Here is a 14,465-nt window from a genome sequence, read left to right as displayed (position 1 = left end):
CTTGTCAACGTCGGACACCAAGCCCCCTCTTTGTATCGATTTCAGGCATCTGCTCTCTGACCCCCATTTTCTGTTTCCAGCTCATTTGCTCCAGGGTCTCTACTGCCACATTTTTTTTTACCTCATCAAGGTGACTAATCCATTGACACACTCCCCCCATTTCCTGACTATCCATCACCGCTCCTGGTCTATCTTCCTCCTTGTTCAGTCTAGATTTCCTAATCCATTATTTTAATGACTCCTTCAAAAAATGCTGTCCATTCCCTTGCCCCTCTCTCCTATCATCATATTTGCCTGCCACAACTCCTGCCCTGGATGAATTCCATGTCTGCTGGAAGAAAGTCACCCAACAGTCTTCATGATTCACTTTCAGTTCAGGACCTCAGGCCTCAAGTGGGCGTCCAACATTGCCCTGCAGTCCTTCTCTCTCTTCAGTAAGGCTCAATTCTCAACTTCCAAGACAAATATTTTCTATTTCTTTTCAAATATCCCATGCTCCCATGTCCACCCTCACTCCACAGCTGATAACCTGGCCTCACACTTCATGGAGAAATTAGAAGCCATTGGATACAAACCCCCTCATCCTGCCACCAACAAACCTACCTAATCTTACATCCATCTTCTCTAGGGTCATTTACCAAGAGAGCAAGTGTCCCTCCTGTCAAAGACCATTTCCTCCATATGTGCTTTGGATTCCATTACTTCTGCCTACTCAAGGACTTTGCCCCTTGGGTTTATCTTTTTTATTTTTCCTTCATCTTTTCTCTGTTTCTACTAGCTCCTTTCTATCTTAATACAAACATTATCTCTCACTTAAACACACACACTCTGCCTTGATCTGTTTCAACTATTACTCCATATCCCGAACAAGTGACCCTTCTATTGAAATTGCCCTCAGTCAGCGAAACTTTCCATCATCAACTGGGGATGAGCTATGTACAGTTCCCCCTAAAAACTCGAGATAAGTATTTTTATCCTTCCCTTTAATTACCAATTTTCAAAGTAAGTAATTGGTGTAATAGTCACCTCCATCAGTGGCAAATGAGTTACAATTTTGGAGTCCTTACACGTCTATTGTACCTTCATATTTGATTGGTAGTTTGGCTGGGTACAGAATTCTAGGTGGGAAGTCATTTTCCTTCCATTTCATTTCCATTGCTTTGGTTCCCATTCCTTTATATGTAACCTGTTCTCTTTGCTTGAAATCTCTGGAAATTTTAGGATTGGCTTCTTTCCCCTAATGTTCTGAAACTTATCAACATGGATCTTTTATTTATTGTGCTGAGTTTTGGTGGGTCCCTTCAGTCTGGAAACTTAAGTCCTTCCATTCTCTGATCATTTTCTCCCTTCTACCAAATCTCTCTTCTGAATGAAGCTCTGCCCATACCTCCCCATCTCCCCTCAGGGCATCACTAGGTTATCTGGGCTCTTTTTCACTTGTTTGCTACTTACTTATCCTCTTTACTACTTTTTATTTGTCTTCATATCTTCCATAGTCCCTAGCTGCTGTTTCGGTGTTTGTTGAATTAAGTTACTTCTTTCTCTCTTCCCTCGGCTTCTCCTAGATGGCCTTTTCCATCTCCTCAGAGGGCTTCTTATCCACTGTCTACCCTCTTGTGCTGGTGTTCCTGAGAGCTCAGTCCCTCACTCTCCTCTCTCCTTCGACACTCCCTGAATAGTTTTACTTAGATCTGTGTCTTTAGATACCATGTGTTCATTAATGTTAAAAAAAAAAAAGTCATCTCCAGCCCTGACTTCTCTTCCTGAACTCTAGACACTTATCTCCACCTGTCAAGTAGAAGTATCCACCCAAATGTCCTACAACCGTCTCAAACTCATTCTGTCTGAAACTGAACTGAACCTCAGAAGTGTTCTTTCTGTATTCATGATCACAGTTAATAGGCCCCTAATTCACGCAGAGACCCAAACTCCAGACAGTCCTCTCAGATGCTGCTTTTTTCAAGTTTCAAAAATATCTCTCCTTGAATGACTAGCCATAACTTGACCTCACATTTATCCAACTGATGTTTGTAAATACCCAATGTGTTGTGCAGGGCAGGTGACAGGTGACATTATCACACCTTTGAGATTACCAGAGCCTCTGAGAGGTTAAATGACTTTCCCAAGGTTATGTAATTACTCATACTTCTGTTTTCTGACCATAAGAACAACAGCTCAATGTATTAAGAACCTACTCTATGCCAGGCAATGTTCTAAGCTCTCTTCACGTGTTAACTCATTTCATTTTCACAAAAACTCTATGAGGTCCCCATTATACAGATGGGGAAACTGAGAGGGGAAGTAACTTGCCCAAGGTCACCAGCTATTAAGTGCCAGAGCTGAGATTCAGACCCAGGACACCTTTTTTTTTTTTTGAAGTCGGGTTTATGAAGGTATAATTTACATACAGTAAAATTCACCCTTTTTAGGTATACAGTTCAATGTACATATACAGCTGTGTAAGCACCACCGCAGTCAAAATAGAGAATATTTATCACCCCAGAAAGGTCTCTTGTGCCTATTTGCAGGCAAAACTCTCTCCTCACCCCCACCCCCAAACAAAGAACAATGTGTTTTCTATCCATATAGTTCTGCCTTTTCCAGAATGTCATGCAAATAGAATTATACAGTATGTAGCATTTTGTGTCTGACTTCTTTCACTTAACATGATGCTTTTAAGATTTGTCCTTGTTGTTGCAGCTATCAGTCCCTTTTTGTTGCTAAGCAGGATAACAAGATGTTCTAGGCTCATCTTGTACACTCCCTGCCCCGGCCTTGAAATAAACCATTTCTCCAAGGAGCTTTTGTTCCTTTTAGAGGAAAGTGGTATTCGAGTCCAAGATTTGGCCACTAGTGCCCATTGCTACTGGGGTGTCTGCTTTCTAAGCCCTTTCAGCAGCGATTGCTAGGAAACACACACGTGCGCGCATACGCATACATATTTATATATACGTACGTATTTTAGAAATTGTGAAGTCACACGATAGCTCCAACCCCTCCCCACTGGGTTCTTCTTTGCCTTCCATTTTTTCATATGTGTACATCCCTTCTTCCACAGTGAGAACTCTGGCTCCCAAAAACATCAAATCATTTTCTGGTTTACTTAATCCCAAAATACATTTAAAATTATTTCAGAATTACTTCACTCATACCACTACAGGAAACAAATTGGCACAAACTAGTTCAGAATTTGTTAGCAGTTCTCCACCTCTGCACCCCCAAAGACCAAGGGTATATAGTATATAGTCAAATACTGTGTTCATCTGTTACTTGGATTAGTACCCCACCATGTGGTTGAGTGAGTCATTTGAAATACAGTTGGTTTTTTTTTTTCCAGTTTGCTTTCAGTTTTAGCTTTTTTTTCCCCCTTCCCACCCTTGTTGATTTTATTTTATTTTTTAAATATGTAGAACATTAGCATACATCCACAAATCAAAACTATACTAGAAGATATACTTAGAGGGAATACTCCCTCTTGTAGTCCTTCAACATCGTTCTCTCCCATTCCTTGTAAGTGACCAACTTCTGGTTTCTCCTTCCTGTGTTTCTTTTGGTAGAGACAAGCGGGTATATGTGTGCTTTCTTATTTCCCCTTTTTTCTTACACAGAAGGTAGTATCCTTTAGACCCTCTTTTGCACTTTGCTTTGTTCACTTAAGAAATCCTGGGGACCACTCCATATTAGGTGGTGAGATTGTCCTCATTCTTCTTTAAAGCTGCATAGTACTCCATTGTATAGATGTATCATAGCTTATTCAATCACATGCTTGTATTTGGATGTGTAGGTAGTTTCCAATATTTTGCAATTACAAATAATGCTATAATCAATAACCTTGTGCATATGTATTTTCCTATTGTTGGAGTTGAATCGTCAGGGTAAATTCCAAGAAATGAGATTGCTGGGCTAACGGGTAAAATGTATATGGAATATTGTTAGATGTTGCCAAATCTTCTCCATAGGAACTGGAGCTTTACCAGTTCACATTCTCCCCAGCAGTGTAGGAGAGTGTCTGTTTCCCCCACGGCCTTGCCAACAAAGTGTATTTTCAAACTCTTGAATTTTCGCCAAGCTGATGGATGAAAAATAGTATCATAGTGTAGTTTTAATTTGCATTTCAACCAGAGATATCTTAATGGAAAAATGTTAAAAGTCCTGGTTATGGCTGTGATCGTCAGGTATTGAAACATTATTATAAACTCTCAACCTAGTATTCTCTAGGAAGCTCTCTGGGAACACTTTTCATCATAGAAAAAATTTAGCATAAATCCACCCAAATGGACTGGGATGATTTAGGAGACCTTTTAACCACTTTTTCTGCAATTTAGTCTCTTCTTGTTCACGGTTTTTTAGCCGGCAAGTACTTCTAAAGCTTTCTTGCCCCACCTACTGGACAGTAAAGGGAACTGAGCTGCCTTTTTCTCATGCTGCCTATACACCAGATAGGATTTGACTCTGAGATGTTCTGGCTTCATAAACCTGAGGCTAAGTGCAGGAATCTAAAGAGAACAAGACACATAGATTTGTGGTAATGGCTTCAACATACTCCTATAGCATGTATAGCTTTAGAGAGTGTTCATTAATAGGGGTAGTGGGCATACTTTTTCTTGGCTGTGCCAAGTGCTACATGTATATCTGTGGTGACAGCTGTTGCTGCAACTAGTCTCCAGGGCTTCAGATGCTCATTTAAAAAAATACGTTTATTTATGCAAAATAGAAATAACTTTTTACCCCTGGTTACTAGAGTAATGCATGCTTGATGGAAGAGAAAAGAAAAAAAAAACTTGTAGCGTGAGGGCAAGTCTAAAGACAAACATCAAAATCACCTGTACTGTCACTACTCATCAAGAACCACCATTAACAGTTCAGTCTCAATCCTTGTGGGTTTTTTGCACATATGTACCCACTATGCACACACACATATACACACACATTTTTCTATACATTATACACACACACTTTATTTTTACAAAAATTGAATAGTTGTTAAATTACCATTTCATAATTTGCTTTTGTCACTTAATATACAGTGATCATCTCTTTATAGTCATCATAAAGCTCTATCGCATAACGCTACATAGCAGTCTTTTTATGACTACTTTTTATCATGAACATGCAGTTTATAATTTTTCAGCATCATGAACAATGTCCAGGAATATAGCTTTTTGTTCACATGACTAATTCCATTGGAATTAATGCCTAGAAGTAGACTTGTTGGCCAAAAAGTGCATGTTTTTAAAAATATTTTTATTTGTATTCTTCCAGACACATTGGGGTAAGCAGAATAAGGACCCCCCCCCAAGATATCCAAGTCCTCGTCTCTGGAACCTGTGAATATGTTATGTTACAGGGCAAAAGGGACTTTGTAGATACGATAAAGTTAAGTATCTTGAGATTGAGAGCTCATCCTGGACTACCTGCTGACTAGAACAGGGTCTGAGCCCAGGAACGTGGGCAGCCTCTACAAGCTCGCTTTTCCTTCCGCCCTCCCTCCCTCCCTCCCGCTTCTCTCCTCTCTTTCTCTCTTTGTTTCTTTTGTATCCCGTCCTTAGTTTCTTGGAAGGAGTATCTTCTCTTACTACTCTGAGAATCTTGTAGAATGTTTTGGTTGTTGATGTTGAAGTTTTTGTTTCTCTTTTTGTTCCTTATACAGTTGTTTTTTTTTCTTAGTTCCTTTTTGGTTTGTTTTTGTCTCTTTCCTTCATGTTGAAAGTGTTCCTCAAATGTCTAGTGGTCTTTGACTGTTTGTACTTAACACTGAGGCACTTACAAGTGGATGGGAAGGTCTGTGAGCCTTGGCAGGGGCTCTGGTGCAGGGCGATGGGGGCACTGTATCGGTCAGGGCCTGGCAGGAAAGAGATGCCAGACTCAAACTGGATCATTGAGGAGGCTTTAATAAAGGGGCCATTTATAAACATGTGGTCAGAGTTTAGGGAGAAACAAGGAAGGTTGGTTCAGTATCCCAGGGGTAGCAATAACAGTGGGCTGTTACTACTGAAAGCCTGAAGGGCCAGAGGAGGAAGTCGTTTTTGAAACTCTGAGGGGATCTCCATGGAAAGGGGTAGCTGACAGGAGCTGTGGTCTTTGGTAGAAGGATACAGCCAACCTGTGACCTGACAGGGAAGGAGTAAAAGGAATAGATAATCTAACGTCTCTCTCCTCCCACCGTCCATCTCCACTGCTGGGTCTTTCCACTGGCTGAACTTGGCACAAAGCAGTCTACTTCCTGCGCCCAGAGCAGGGTGGAGGCGGACAGAGAGTGGACACCGAAGACATCCAGCACAGACTGTATCAGTCTGGGTTCTGCCAGGAGAAGAGAAACTGCTCTGTTTATTGCAGGTATAAAAGCTATACTATAGAATTAGGGCCTTACGTGGATGCTGGAAGAGCTGGAGGAGAGAGGTGATGGCAGAGGTCAAGGACACTGTCAAAATGTCAGAGGAGTTGACACCAAAGACTTTGACTTGAATTTCCAAAGCTTGCAAAGCAGCTAAAGCAATTCTCAGGAATCTTCTAGAAGTTCCTACCAATTGCTCCAATTTACAGAGGCAAAGTGGGCTGTTCTCAAAAGATCAACGGGTAGCCACTGCGAATCTCATCTGCGCACATGTCTGCTTTCCACCATTTCCAGAGAACTAAAGTTTCCCCCACGTCGGTATCTGGAGATCTTTCCTCTAGGCCCTTTTGGTCTTCTGGAGAAGGAGCCTCTCATCTCCTGGGGCAGGGAGGGCGAGCAGGTAGGACAGCCAGTCTTGGTCACTAGAGTTTCGGGAACTGGATCCTCTATCTCCTGCCTGGAAGGTCAGCCTGGTTGGAGTGGGGTGAGGGGCCAGCCACTCAGTGTGCTAACTGTGATGCTGCCCCCTTCATCTCAGCCCTGAGCCTTGGTTGATTTTCCTTGGCCAGGGGGCCTCCCTTCCTGGGGTCTGCTGCAGACCTCAAGGCAGTGGCTTCCTGCTAAGCATGTTATCCCTCCTGGACTGCTGTTTTTACTCCAATAGTGCCTTGAAATGTCGAATCCTTTGCTGTTTCCTCTCCTGCTCCCCTATCCTTGTGGGTTGATTCCTATATTATTCTTTACTATTATTTTACAGTATCATTGCTGATGTCAGATGAATCTTGGCTAAAAGCAGAGACTACCAGAAAGATGTTTGCCTGTGTTTTATTGACTGTGCGGAGGCAGTTGACTGTGTGGATCATAGCAAATAATGGAGAACATTGCGAAGAATGGGGATTCCAGAACACTTAATTGTGCTCATGAGGAACCTGCGCATAGATCAAGAGGCAGTCATTTGAACAGAACAAGGGGGATACTGCGTGGTTTAAAGTCAGGAAAGGTGTGCATCAGGGTTGTATCCTTTCACCATACTTATTCAATCTGTATGCTGAGCAAATAATCCAAGAAGCTGGACTATATGAAGAAAAATGCAGTATCAGGATTGGAGGAAGATTCATTACCAGCCTGCGATATGCAGAGGACACAATCTTGCTTGCTGAAAGTGAAGAGGACTTGAAGCACTTAACTGATGAAGATAAAGATCACAGCCTTCAGTATGGATTACACCTCAACATAAAGAAAACAAAAATCCTCACAACTGGACCAATTAGCAACATCATGATAAACGGAGAAAAGATTGAATTTGTCAAGGATTTCATTTTACTTGGATCCACAATCAACACCCATGGAAGCAGCAGTCAAGAAATCAAACGATGCATTACATTGGGCAAATCTGCTGCAAAAGGCCTATTTAAAGTGTTAAAAAGCACAGATGTCACCTTGAAGACTAAGGTGCACCTGAGCCAAGCCATGGTGTTTTCAGTTGCATCATACGCATGCAAAAGCTGGACAATGAATAAAGAAGACCAAAGAAGAGTTGATGCCTTCGAAGGTAATAATGATTTTTAAGTGTTTATTTATTCAGTTATACTCATTACTTATTCTAAAATATTTAAATTAGAAAAAATATAAAATAATAAAGTTATAAAATGGAATAAAGGTATAAGATGGAAGGAATACACAGAGTCTCTGTACCAGAAAGAATTGGTCTACATTCAGCCATTTCAGGAAGTAGCATATGATCAAAAACTGATGGTACTGAAGGAAGAAGTCCAAGCTGCACTGAAAGCATTGGCAAAAAACAAGGCTCCAGGAATTGATGGAATATCAATTGAGATGCTTCAACAAATGGATGCAGTGCTAGAAGTGCTTGCTTGTCTATGCCAAGAAATTTGGAAAACAGCTACCTGGCCAACCAACTGGAAGAGACACATATATGTGCCCATTCCAAAGAAAGGTGACCCAATGGAATGCAGAAATTATCAAACAATATCATTAATATCACATGCAAGTAAAATTTTGCTGAAGATAATTCAAAAACGGTTGAAAGCAGTACAGGGAAGTGCCAGAAATTCAAGCTGGATTCAGAAGTAGGCATGGAACAAGGGATATCATTGCTGACGTCAGATGGATCTTGGCTGAAAGCAGAGAATACCAGAAAGATGTTTACCTGTCTTTTATTGACTGCACAAAGCCATTCTACTGTGTGGATAACATTGTGAAGAATAGGAATTCCAGAACACTTAGTTGTGCTCACGTGGAACTGTACACAGACCAAGAGGCAGTCATTCTGACAGAAAGAGGGGATACTGCGTGATTTAAAGTCAGGAACTGTGTGTGTCAGGGTTGTATCCTTTCACCATTGAGCACTTCTACTCTGACACATATGGGGTCACCATGAGTCAGAATTGACTTGATGCAACTGGTTTGGGGGCTTTATTGTTTTTTTTTTTTTAGTACTGATGAAGCCTAAATTATTCCTAACCAGGCAAGTGGCTCTACCCCCATGCCATGCTGCCTCAGAAAATAGAAGGGAAAAGTATCAACTACAGCCACAATATACCTAGACAATCTTTTCACCTTTTGGAGTATTTGCTTCCAAAATTTTAAATGTTTTTTTTTAATTAAAAGATAACTCTAAGTACAGGGTATGTACATATGTGCATTCTATGTTTTATCACTTAGTATTAAGTCATGAACATTTTACAAGCTTCCTACGAAGTAAAACACTCATAAAAACTCATTTACAGTTTAAAATGAGACCATTAAATAGGAATTCCAACCCAGGAACACCATGAAAACAAAATTGGATTGTTTTGTCCAATTTCAGAAGATACTTAGTCTCTAATGGAATTAGACATAGCTGGCTTTCCATTCCCAAGCCTGCCTCTTTCCTGCCAAGGGACACTGGGCATGTCGTTAACCTCTCTGAACTTGTCTCTTGCTTGTAAAATGAGGCTAGAGACATGTGAGAAGTAAAATGAGGGCTAAAGAGTATGGCAGGCCCCTGCTCTTCCATAAATGGTAGCAATTATTAGCTTAAGATCATCCCCTTTGCCCAGAGAGATTTTTTGAAAGATAGATACCATGTATTTTTTGTGTAAGGTTGAACCTTTCATTCCTTTATTTGGGCGCAGAGAAAAGGTCTAATTCCTATCTTGTGTTGTCTACAGTTACGAGAGATCGATGTATATATAAAACTTTTCAGAAAATTTTATTATGAGTACATGTCAAGTTTTCAACATAAAGAAAACAAAAATCCTCACAACTGGACTAATAAGCAACATCATGATTGAGAGAGAAAAAATTGAAGTTGTCAAGGATTTCACTTCACTTGGATCCACAATCAATGCCCATGAAAGCAGCAGTGAAGAAATCAAACAACGTATTGCATTGGCCAAATCTGCCGCAAAAGACCTCTTTAAAGTGTTAAAAAGCAAAGATGTCGCCTTGAGGACTAAAGTGCGCCTGACCCAAGCCATAGTGTTTTCAATCACCTCATATGTATGGGAAAGCTGGACAATGAACAAAGAAGACTGAAGGAGAATTGATGCCTTTGAATTATGGTGTTTGTGAAGAATATTGAATATACCATGGACTGCCAGAAGAATGAACAAATCAGTCTTGGAAGAAGCATAGCCAGAATGCTCCTTAGAAGCAAGGATGGAGAGACATTGTCTCATGTAATTTGGATATGTTATCAGGAGGGACCAGTCCCTGGAGAAGGACATCATGGTTGGTAAAGTAGAGGGTCAGTGAAAAAGAGGAAGACCCTCAATAAGATGGATTGACACAGTGTCTGCAACAATGAGCTCAAACATAGGAATGATTGTGAGGATGGCGCCAAACCAGGCAGTGTTTTGTTCTGCTGTACATAGGGTCGCTATGAGTTGGAACTGATTCCACCGCACCTAACAACAACAATAACAACACGTGTCAAGTTTAATTTCAAGATTCTCTCCTGGTCAGGACATTTTATGGGAACTGAATTGTTAGGTGATCATTGTTAGACTAGATACAAGAAAAAAGACTAAACTTAGGTCGGTTAGGGGTGGGAGGGAGATAACTAGTTTCCCCAAAAGGGCTTAATCTCATTAGATAGTATCAGAGAATTGTTTAGCATTTTTATCAGGAATTCTAATTTCTTCCCAGAAGAAAGTTATGAAATACATCCTCAAAAAGTTCTGTTCCTAGGAAAGAGGCCCCAGATAGGTAACACATTACTCAAGAAGAAGAACAAAGTGGGAGGCCTCACAATACCTGATTTTAGAACCCATTATACCACCATGGTAGTTGAAACGGCCTGGTACTGGTACAACAGATACATAAACCAATGGAACAGAATTGAGAATCCAGATGTAAATTCATCCACCTATGAGCAGCTGATATTTGACAAAGGCCCAAAGTCCATTGTCTTAGGCTGGGTTCTCTAGAGAAACAAAACCAGTAACATGTATGACTATATATATATATATATAGAGAGAGAGAGAGAGAGAGAGAGAGAGATTTATATCAAGGAAACAGCTCATGCAATTGTAGAGGCTAGAATGTCCCAAGTCCATGGATCAGAGTAGAGGCCTCTCCCAAGTCACGCAGCCACAGAAGCTGGCGAGCCCAAGATCGGCAGGTTGGAGAGCAGGGCTCCTGCTCACAGGCTGTGAAGGTTGACAAATTGCAAGATCAGCAGGCAAGACCACAAGGTTTCTCCTGATTCACATAGCTGCAGGGGCTGGCAAACCCAAGACTGGCAGGTCAGAGAGCAGGGCTCCACTCACAGGCTGTGAAGATCGATGAATCCCAAGTTCAGCAGATAAGCTGACAGCTCAAGTCCCAAGAACCCGAGATGAGACAACAGGAGGCAGCCTCAGGATCCAGAGAGAGCAAAAGCCAGAACATCTGCTTATATTCAGATGCAGGCCACATCCCCAAGGAAACTCCCTTTCATCTGATTGGCTACTCATAGTATATTCAGTCATGGGAGTGATCACATTTAAACACTGAGACTCATGGCCCAGCCAAGTTGACACACAATATTAACCATCACATCCATTAACTGGGGAAAAGACAGTCTCTTTAACAAATGGTGCTGGCATAACTGGATATCCATCTGCAAAAAAATGAAACAAGGCCCATACCTCACACCATGCACAAAAACTAACTCAAAATGGATCAAAGACCTAAACATAAAATCTAAAATGATAAAGATCACAGAAGAAAAAATACGGACAACGCTAGGAGCTCTAATACATGGCATAAACAGAATACAAACCATAATTAACAATGCACAAACACCAGAAGAGAAACTAGATAACTGGGAGCTCCTAAAAATCAAACACTTACGCGCATCAAAAGACTTCACCAAAAGAGTCAGAAGACAACCTACAGACTGGGAAAAAATTTTTGGCCGTGGTAAGTCTGATCAGCATCTAATCTCTAATATTTACAAGATACTGCAAAACCTCAACAACAAAAACACAACCCAATTAAAAAATGGGCAAAGGATATGAAAAGGCACTTCACCAAAGAAGACATTCAGGCGGCTAACAGATACATGAGGAAATGCTCACGATCATTAGCCATCAAAGAAATGAATGCAAATCAAAACTACAACGAGATACCATCTCACCCCAACAAGGCTAGCATTGATCCAAAAAACGCAAAATAACAAATGCTGGAGAGGTTGTGGAGAGACTGGAACACTTATACACTGTTGGTGGGAATGTAAAATGGTACAACCACTTTGGAAATCAATTTGGCACTTCCTTAAAAAGCTAGAAATAGAAGTACCATATGATCCAGCTATTCTGCTCTTTTGAATATATCCTAGAGAAATAAGAGCCAGCACACGAATAGATATATGCACATCCATGTTCATTGCAGCACTGTTCACAATAGCAAAAAGATGGAAACAACCTAGGTGCCCATCAACGGATGAATGGATAAACAAATTATGGTATAGTCACACAATGGAATACTACTCAATGATAAAGAACAACGATGAAGCCGTGAAACATAACATGGAGGAATCTGGAGGTCATTATGCTGAGTGAATGTAGTCAGTCACAGAAGGACAAATATTATGTAAGACCGCTATTATAAGAAATGAGGAAAAGGTTTAAACACAGAAGAAAACATTCTTTGATGGTTATGAGGGTGGGGTGGGGGGAGATGGGTATTTACTAACTAGATAGTAGATAAGAATTATCTTAGCTGAAGAGAAGGACAACACACAATACAGGGGAAGTCAGCACAACTGGACTAAACCAAAGCTAAAAGTTTCCTGAATACAACCAAACACTTGGAGGGACAGAGTAGCAGGGGCAGGGGTCTGGGGACCGTGGTTTTGGGGGACATCTAGGTCAATTGGCATAACAAAGTTTATTAAGAAAATGTTCTGCATCCCACTTTGGTGAGTGGCATCTGCGCTCTTAAAAGCTAGTGAGCGGCCGTCTAAGATGCATCAATTGGTCCCAACCTATCTGGCACAAAGAAGACTGAAGACCACCAAAGACACAGGGAAAATATTAGCCCAAGAGACAGAAAGGGCCACATAAACTAGAGACTTCATCAGCCTGAGACCAGAAGAACTAGATGGTGTCCGGCTACCACCAATGACCACCCTGACAGGGAACACAACAGAGAGTCCCTGATGGAGCAGGAGAAAAGTGAGGTGCAGAACTCAAATTCTAGTAAAAAGACCAGACTTAATGGTCTGACTGAGACTGGAGGGACCCTGAAAGACATGGCCCCCGGACTCTCCGTTAGCCATGAACTGAAACTGTTCCCGAAGCCAACCCTTCAGACAAAGATTGGACTGGACTATGGGACATAAAATGATACTCGTGAAGAGAGTGGTTCTTAGCTTAAGTAGATACATGAGACTAAATGGGCAGCTGCTCTCCAGAGGCAAGGAGGCAAGATGAGAAGGCAAAAAGACAGGAGCTGGCTGAATGGACACGAGAAATCTGGGGTGGAAAGGAGGAGTGTGCTGTCACATTACAGGGAGAGCAGCTAGGTTCACATAGTAATGTGTGTATAAATTTTTGTATGAGAAACTGACTTGAACTGTAAACTTCCACTTAAAGCATAAAAAAAGTTCTGTTCCAGACCAAGTTTAATTTGTCACCATCAAATTTATAAGAAAAAGAAAAGGTGATTTGAGCATGTTCTGGGAAAAATGTCTCCTCCTCAAGGTGCAGAATTTCCCTCATTAGAACACTAAAGAGGAGTTAAAAACCAAACTAGTTGCCATTGAGTCGATTCCAACTCATGACGACTCCATGTGTGTCAGAGTAGAACCGTACTCCGTAAGGTTTCCAAAGGCCCATTTTTGGAAGTAGATCGCCAGGGCTTTCTTCCAAGTTGCCTCTGAGTGGACTCAAACCACCAACCTTTCAGTTAGCAGCTGAGCATGTTGACTATTTGCACCACCCAGGCACTCCTAAAGAGGAGTTACCAGCTTAAAACAAATTACAATTAAAACGTTGTTTGGTGCCATTGAGTCGGTTCCAACTCATAGTGACCCTATGTACTACAGAACGAAACACTGCCCCGTCCTGTGCTATGCTCACAATCATTCTTATGCTTGAACCCATTGTTGTAGCCACTGTGTCAATCCATCTCATTAAGGGTCTTCCTCTTTTTCGCTGACCTTCTACTTTACCAAGCATGATGTCCTTCTCCAGGGACTGATCCCCCCCGACAACATGTCCAAAGTATGTAAGATGCAGTCTCACCATCCTTGCTTCTAAGGAGCATTCTGATTGTATTTCTTCCAAGACAGATTTGTTTGTTCTTTTGGCAGTCCATGGTATATTCGATATTCTTCGCCAACACCACAATTCAAAGGCATCAATTCTTCGGTCTTCCTTACTCACTGTCCAGCTTTCGCATGCGTAAATTGAAAATACCATGGCTTGCAAGGAAAGGTCATGGACACTCCATAGACACATGCAAACTCCCTGAAGGACTGAATTGCTGGGCGGAGGGCTATGGGGACCATGGTCTCGGGGAACATCTAGCTCAGTTGGCATAGCACAGTTTATAAAGACAATGTTCTACATTCTACCTTGGTGAGTAGTGTCTGGGGTCTTAAAAGCCTGTGAGCGGCCATCTAAGATACTCCACTGGT

The sequence above is a fragment of the Trichechus manatus genome, unplaced genomic scaffold (genome assembly GCF_000243295.1).
Source record: "Trichechus manatus latirostris isolate Lorelei unplaced genomic scaffold, TriManLat1.0 scaffold00100, whole genome shotgun sequence".
NCBI lineage: Eukaryota > Metazoa > Chordata > Mammalia > Sirenia > Trichechidae > Trichechus > Trichechus manatus.
Note: the sequence above shows the minus strand (reverse complement) of the source record.